The sequence below is a fragment of the Saimiri boliviensis genome, chromosome 2 (assembly GCF_048565385.1).
Source record: "Saimiri boliviensis isolate mSaiBol1 chromosome 2, mSaiBol1.pri, whole genome shotgun sequence".
Lineage (NCBI taxonomy): Eukaryota > Metazoa > Chordata > Mammalia > Primates > Cebidae > Saimiri > Saimiri boliviensis.
Genome location: NC_133450.1, coordinates 34833901 through 34840324, shown reverse-complemented (window position 1 = coordinate 34840324; position 6424 = coordinate 34833901). Strand labels below are relative to the sequence as shown.

Below are 6424 nucleotides of genomic sequence, written 5' to 3'. Positions count from 1 at the left end.
ATTTGGGTTGGTTTCAAGTCTTTGCTATTGTGAACAGTGCTGCAGTAAACATAAATGTACATGTATCTTTATAACAGAATGATTTATAATCCTTTGGGTACATAGCCAATAATGAGATGACGAGTCAAATGGTATTTCTAGGTCTAGATCCTTGAGAAATCGCCACACTGTCTTCTACAATGATTAAACTAGTTTACACCCCCACCAGCAGTATAAAAGCATTCCAATTTCTCCATATGCTCTCCAGCACCTTTTGTCTCCTGATTTGTTAGCAATCCCCATTCTACCTGACGTGAGATGGTATCTCCATGTGGTTTTGATGGTCATTTCTCTAATGACCAGTGATGGTGAGCTTTTTTTCCCCTATGTTTGTTGGCTGCATAAACGTCTTATTTTGAGAATTGTTTGTTCATATCATATGCTTCACCCACTTTTTGATAGGGTTTTTTTTTTCTTGTAAATTAAGTTCCTTGTAGATTCTGGATATTAGCCCTTTGTCAGATGGGTCGATTGCAAGAATTTTCTCCCATTCTGTAGGTTGCCAGTTCACTCTAATGAGAGTTTCTTTTGCTCTGCAGAAGCTCTTTAGCTTTTGTCAGGTTGTCAAATATCAGATAGTTAGAGATGTATGGCATTATTTCTGAGGCCTCTGTTCTGTTCCTTTGGTCTATATCTCTGTTTTGGTGCCAGTACCATGCTGTTTTGATTACTATAGACTTGTAGTATAGTTTGAAGTCAGGTAGCGTGATGACTCCAGCTTTTTAAATTTATTTATTTTTTCCTTAAGATTGTTTTGGCTATGTGGGCTCTTTTTTGGTTCCATATGAAATTTAAGGTTTTTTTGTTTTGTTTTGTTTTGTTTTTCCAATTCTGTGAAGAAAGTCAATGCTAACTTGATGGGACGGCACCAAACCTATAAATTACTTTGGGCAGTATGGCCATTTTCATGATATTGAGTCTTCCTAACCATGAGCATGGCATGTTCTTCCATTTGTTTGTGTACTCTGATTGCCTTGAGCAGTGGTTTGTAGTTCTCCTTGAAGAGGTCCTTCACATCCCTTGTTAGTTGTATTCCGAGGTATTTTATCGTCTTTGTAGCAATTGTGAATGAGAGTTCACTCATGATTTGACTGTTTGTCTGTTATTGGTGTATAGAAATGCTTGTAACTTTTGCACATTGATTTTGTATCCTGAGACTTTGCTGAAGTTGCTTATCAGCTTAAGGAAATTTTGGGCTGAGACAATGGGGTTTCCTAAATATACAATCATGTCATCTGCAAATAGAGACCATTTGACTTCCTCTTTTCCTAATTGAATACTCTTTATTTCTTTTTCTTGCCTGATTGCCCTGGCCAGAACTTCCCATACTATGTTAAATGGGAGTGGTGAGAGAGAGCATCCTTGTCTTGTGCCGGTTTTCAAAGGGAATGTGTCCAGTTTTTGCCCATTCAGTATGATACTGGCTGTGGGTTTGTCGTAAGTAGCTCTTATTATTTTGAAATACATTCCATCAATACCTAGTTGATTGAGAGTTTTTAGCTTAAAAGGCTGTTGGATTTTGTCAATCAGGCACACCACCTGCCTCCCAAAGCACTGGGATTACAGGTGTGAGCCACTGCGCCTGCCCCCCCCCCCATCCTTTTGCAAGTGTTCACAAGCATCTTTTAAATAGCTTGTTTCCAGAAGCCAGCTTGCACAGGTGTTGGAGTTTGCAAAATCTCCCTTGCATTGGTGATTGGAAAAGTAGGACTCAAAGATATTTCTAGACAAGAAAGCATGATTAGAAATGGACACTAAAGAGTGCAATTGGGAAGTATATGTTAAGGTAAACTGCGATAAGAGGGGATGTTTTACATTGCCTTTGTTTTTTTTTAAGTTGACATGAAAATATGTTATTATTTGGCCAGATATGTCTTTGGAAGACTTCTCTCCTGATAGGCACTTCTGCAACAAATTTGTATGATTTGACAGAAATATTTTGTGATTATTCTTAAAGGCCAATGAATGGGCATTTATGATGGCTCATCATAAATATACAATAGTATATTTATATATTAATTGATGGGTTGCATTTTTTTCTGTGAGCTTATACAATGTTTTAGAAACAGTCTACCTTTTACAAATATCAAGTTGGATATTAAGTGTTGCATTTGCTAAAAAGAGTCAATAGTTAAGAATCTGTTTCTTTTATATACGACAGATTGTATCCATACAGGATATAGAATCCCTTGCATAAAACTAGTATGTTTTGCTGAAGTATTCATTAATTTGGCTCTAAAATAGTTATTCTTTTCCTAATATATAGCATTTATGTTAAAAAGATTAATCCCTTCACCCATTTCTGCAAGGCTCTTTTGTACCTGAAAAAATTACCAGAAAAGGAAAGATAGTCCTCCCGCCCTCTACTACAATGACTTTAGAGTGGGGGTCAGAAAACTTTTTCTGTAATGGCTCAAACAGTAAATACTGTAGGCTTTGCAAGTCATACAAGCCCTGCTGCATCTACTCAGCTCTATAGCTATAGTACAAAAACAACCTAGACAATAGTGAATGAATGGGTGTGGCCATATTTGACTCATGGTTGTAGTTTGCCTACCCTTGCTTTAGTGTACCTAAATTAACACTGTTCATATAAAATATCCAGTAAGATAAACAATACTTTAGTGCTTAAAAGAAAGTTATATAATTTTTTTCTTTCAGAGTCCTTTAGGAAAAGCATCATGTATTTCTTGGAAAGCATTCTCTATTTTAAATATATCTATTCAGTTTCATTGTTTTCTTACCCTGAGACATTTATTAAGAAGGGGTATTGCTGGGTGCGGTGGCTCACGCCTGTAATCCCAGCACTTTGGGATGCTGATGTGAGTGGATCACAAGGTCAGGAGATCGAGATCATCCTGGCCATGGTGAAACTCCATCTCTACTAAAACACAAAAAATTAGCCAGGTGTGATAGCACGCACTCAGAGTCTCAGCTACTCAGGAGGCTGAGGCAGGGGAACTACTTGAACCCAGGAGACAGCAGTTGCAGTGAGCCGAGATCGCGCCACTGCACTCCAGCCTAGTGACAGAGCAAGACTCTTAATAATAATAAAAAAAAAAGGTGGTATTGTGGAGTCTAGTACATAAAAGATCTTTGGGTATATACCTTATGTAAATAGGAAGTGATATTACTTCTAGCATTGTAAGAACTCCAGCTCCCAAATAACGATGACTCCTGGGTAATAAGCAAGTACCTGTAGCACCTGTAGCATGCCTCCAGTATATTGACTGCTAAAGGGCAATGATTTCTCCCTGGCAGTGACTGCAGCAATTGAAAGTTATATTTTCATATCTACCATCGGGATAAAATCATCCAAATGTTTTCTTTGTAGCAAGTAAGATGGTTGGTGAAAACTCAAAACATGTATTATCAGGGGAGCTCTCTGTACGGGTAATTGGATCTAAAATTCGTAGAACGGTTTCAGCCATTTTCTCAGTTGTGGTGCTGCAGAATTCAACTGTGGATGGAATCTTTTTTTAAGTGTTTATGCCAGCATAAACAGAAGATGAGAATTTACTGCTTTTGCCAACTGGTGATTTGTTAATGCCAGCTCTGCTGTGCCATGGACTTGTCCACTAGGGGAGTAAGGTTGCCCTCTTCCCCACGGTAAGGAGACTAAGAGCTCCTCCAGTAATTTCTGGGTAGCTATCATTTCCTCATGAAACTGTTCCTGTTCACTTAGGAGATCTTGTATGGCCCTGCATGCATCACGTTTTTGGTGCCATAAAAGTGCTCTTGAGGCTGGGCACAGTGGCTCACGTCTGTCATCCCCGTACTTTGGGAGGCTGAAGCAGGATCACTTGAGGCCAGGATTTGAGACCAGCCTGGCCAATGTTGCAAAACCCCGACTCTCCTAAAAATACAAAAATTGGCCAGGTGTGATGATGGGTGCCTGTAATCCCAGCTACTTGGGAGTCTGAGGCACAAGAATCACTTGAACCCGGGAGGCAGAGGTTGCAGTGAGCCAAGATCGCACCACTGCATTCTAGCCTGGGCAACAGAGGGAGACTCTGCCTCAAAAAACTAACTAACTAACTAACTAACTAACTAACTAACTAACTAACTAACTAAATTGCTATTGATGCTCTTGAGTTGGTTAACTCATCTGCAATTACCCTGCTTGCAAGGAATTTACTTGGCCATACATCACACTGTATTGACATACATTCTATTCTGTTAGGAAAGCTGAGCTGTTTCAATCTAGGGCTTCATTTTCTAAAATAACTTGATTTTTCTCATGGGATAGACATTCAGAATGATACTGAAGATCATATCCAACAGAAGCAACTTTTTAAACTCACGATTTACCTGTCTGTACACTGAGCTGGTTTGAAAGACCTTCTTTGTCCTGTAATAACCTTCTTTCACAATGGTTGAGCCTTTCCAACATATTCCTTTTTTTTTTTTTTTTTTTTTGAGATGGAGTCTCACTCTGTCACCCAGGCTGGAGTGCAGTGGTGCTATCTCTGCTCACCGCAACCTCTGCCTCCCGGGTTCAAGCAGTTCTCCTGCCTCAGCCTCTGAGTAGCTGGGACTACAGGCATGCACCACCATGCCCAGCTCACTTTGTTGTTGTTTTTTGGAGATAGCATCTTGCTCTGTCCCCCAGGCTGGAGTGCAGTGGCATGATCTCGGCTCACTGCAATCTCTACCTCCCAGGTTCAAGTGATTCTCCTGCCTCAGACTTCTGAGTAGCTGATATTACAGGTGAGTGCCACCATGCCAGGCTAATTTTTTATATATTTAGCAGAGTCGGGGTTTCACTGTGTTAGCCAGGTGACCTCGTAATCCTCCTGCCTTGGCCTCCCAATGTGGTGGGATTATAGGTGTGAGCCACCGTGCCCAGCTAATTTTTGTATTTTTAGTAGAGACAGGATTTCATCATATTGACCAGGCTAGTCTCAAACTCCTGACCTCAGGTGATCCATCTGCTTCCGCCTCCCAAAGTGCTGGGATTCCAGGTGTGAACCACTGCGCCCAGCCTCCAATATATTCTTTACCTCTGAGAGTTCCTTAGGAGATTCTACAACTCCCTTTGACATCAAGGAATTCTCCTTTATGATGTCCCAGAGATTTAACCTTTGTATTTTTGTTGGCACTACCATGAGTTATAGCAGCTTTGGGACCTAAGATGATGATATTACTTGAAATGAAAGGTCTCACATATTTATTACTGAAACCAGCCAACCAACGCGTTCACAACAGACCCAGACAGGAAACGGTTCAAAATTCTCCATATAGTGTTGCCATTTTCAGCTTGATTTGGTAACATGATTGTGACCTTCAGACAGCAGGTCTGTGCCATCTCGTGCAATTCCTTATAGACCCAGCTTGGTTCTTCTCCAACGTCTCCTTCTGGAGTTGTACTTGATTTTATTACCAATGTTCATCTGAATCCACTGGGGAATGGGACGATTTTGCTTTTGTTTCTTGGCCAGGAATCACTTAGTCCTGAAAGTCTTGTAAGAAGACATGGCAAAAAGTGGAGTAAAGCACACACCACGATGGTGGAGTAAGAAAGAGAGGGGACAGGATCTAATATTCTTACAGCTTCGACTTCCACTGCTTTTCAGTGAGCATTTTCCCTGGGTGAACGCCTGGGCTCTCTGTGATGAAACCGCTTTCTTCCATGGACTCTGAAGGCGATGATGCCTTCTGGATTGGACCCTAGAGGGAACTTCAACTTTAGAGATTTAGGTGGTTCCCCAGTTTCCATTCCATTTCCTGCTCCTCTGATTGAGGATGAAGTAAGGGTGACTTTGGTTTCTAGACTTTCAAGAGGGGTCATTTTTTCCCTTACCACTGAAAATGCACCCCAAGACTTCTACTGAACAACCCCTAAGATTCCTATTCTCCCCATTTCATGGGCTTCACTTGACAGGCTCTTGGAATCAGTATCACCAGGTTAACTTCTCACAGACCTCTTCCATTCCGAAGCCGACCTGCCATGGCCCTCCAGATATCCCTTACGTTGCCTTTGGATTAAGTTTAGAATGTAGCTTCCTTTGCCTCTTCCATCAAAAATAGAATCCAGATTTGGGGAATTTGACAGGCAATAGGGCCATAGGTCATATTTCACTCAATCTAAGATAGGATCAGATTTATACATGCTCCATTATTTTACGAGCTATCAAGAAAAAGTATAACCAATTAAACAATAACATGCTTTCTTTATAATTTTATGTGCTTTATGTACTCATGTATATACATTATTACATACTTATTGAAAGAGCTCAGACTTTTTAGACATGTATCACGTAAAATATGATGAAAACAAATTTGCTAAAACTTCACCAACTCTTCTGAATCCCTTGTCAGAGTCTTTAAGTGCCTGTTTTTTCACACACCATTTTCTGCTGTGCCATCAGCAGAACTGAAAATG

At 40.4% G+C, this 6424-nt stretch overlaps 1 pseudogene; it reads right to left on the bottom strand.

Moving 5' to 3' along the window:
* Nucleotides 1-3272: 3272 nt before the first annotated feature.
* On the bottom strand, nt 3273-6424 carry LOC101041189 (golgin-45-like; annotated as a pseudogene).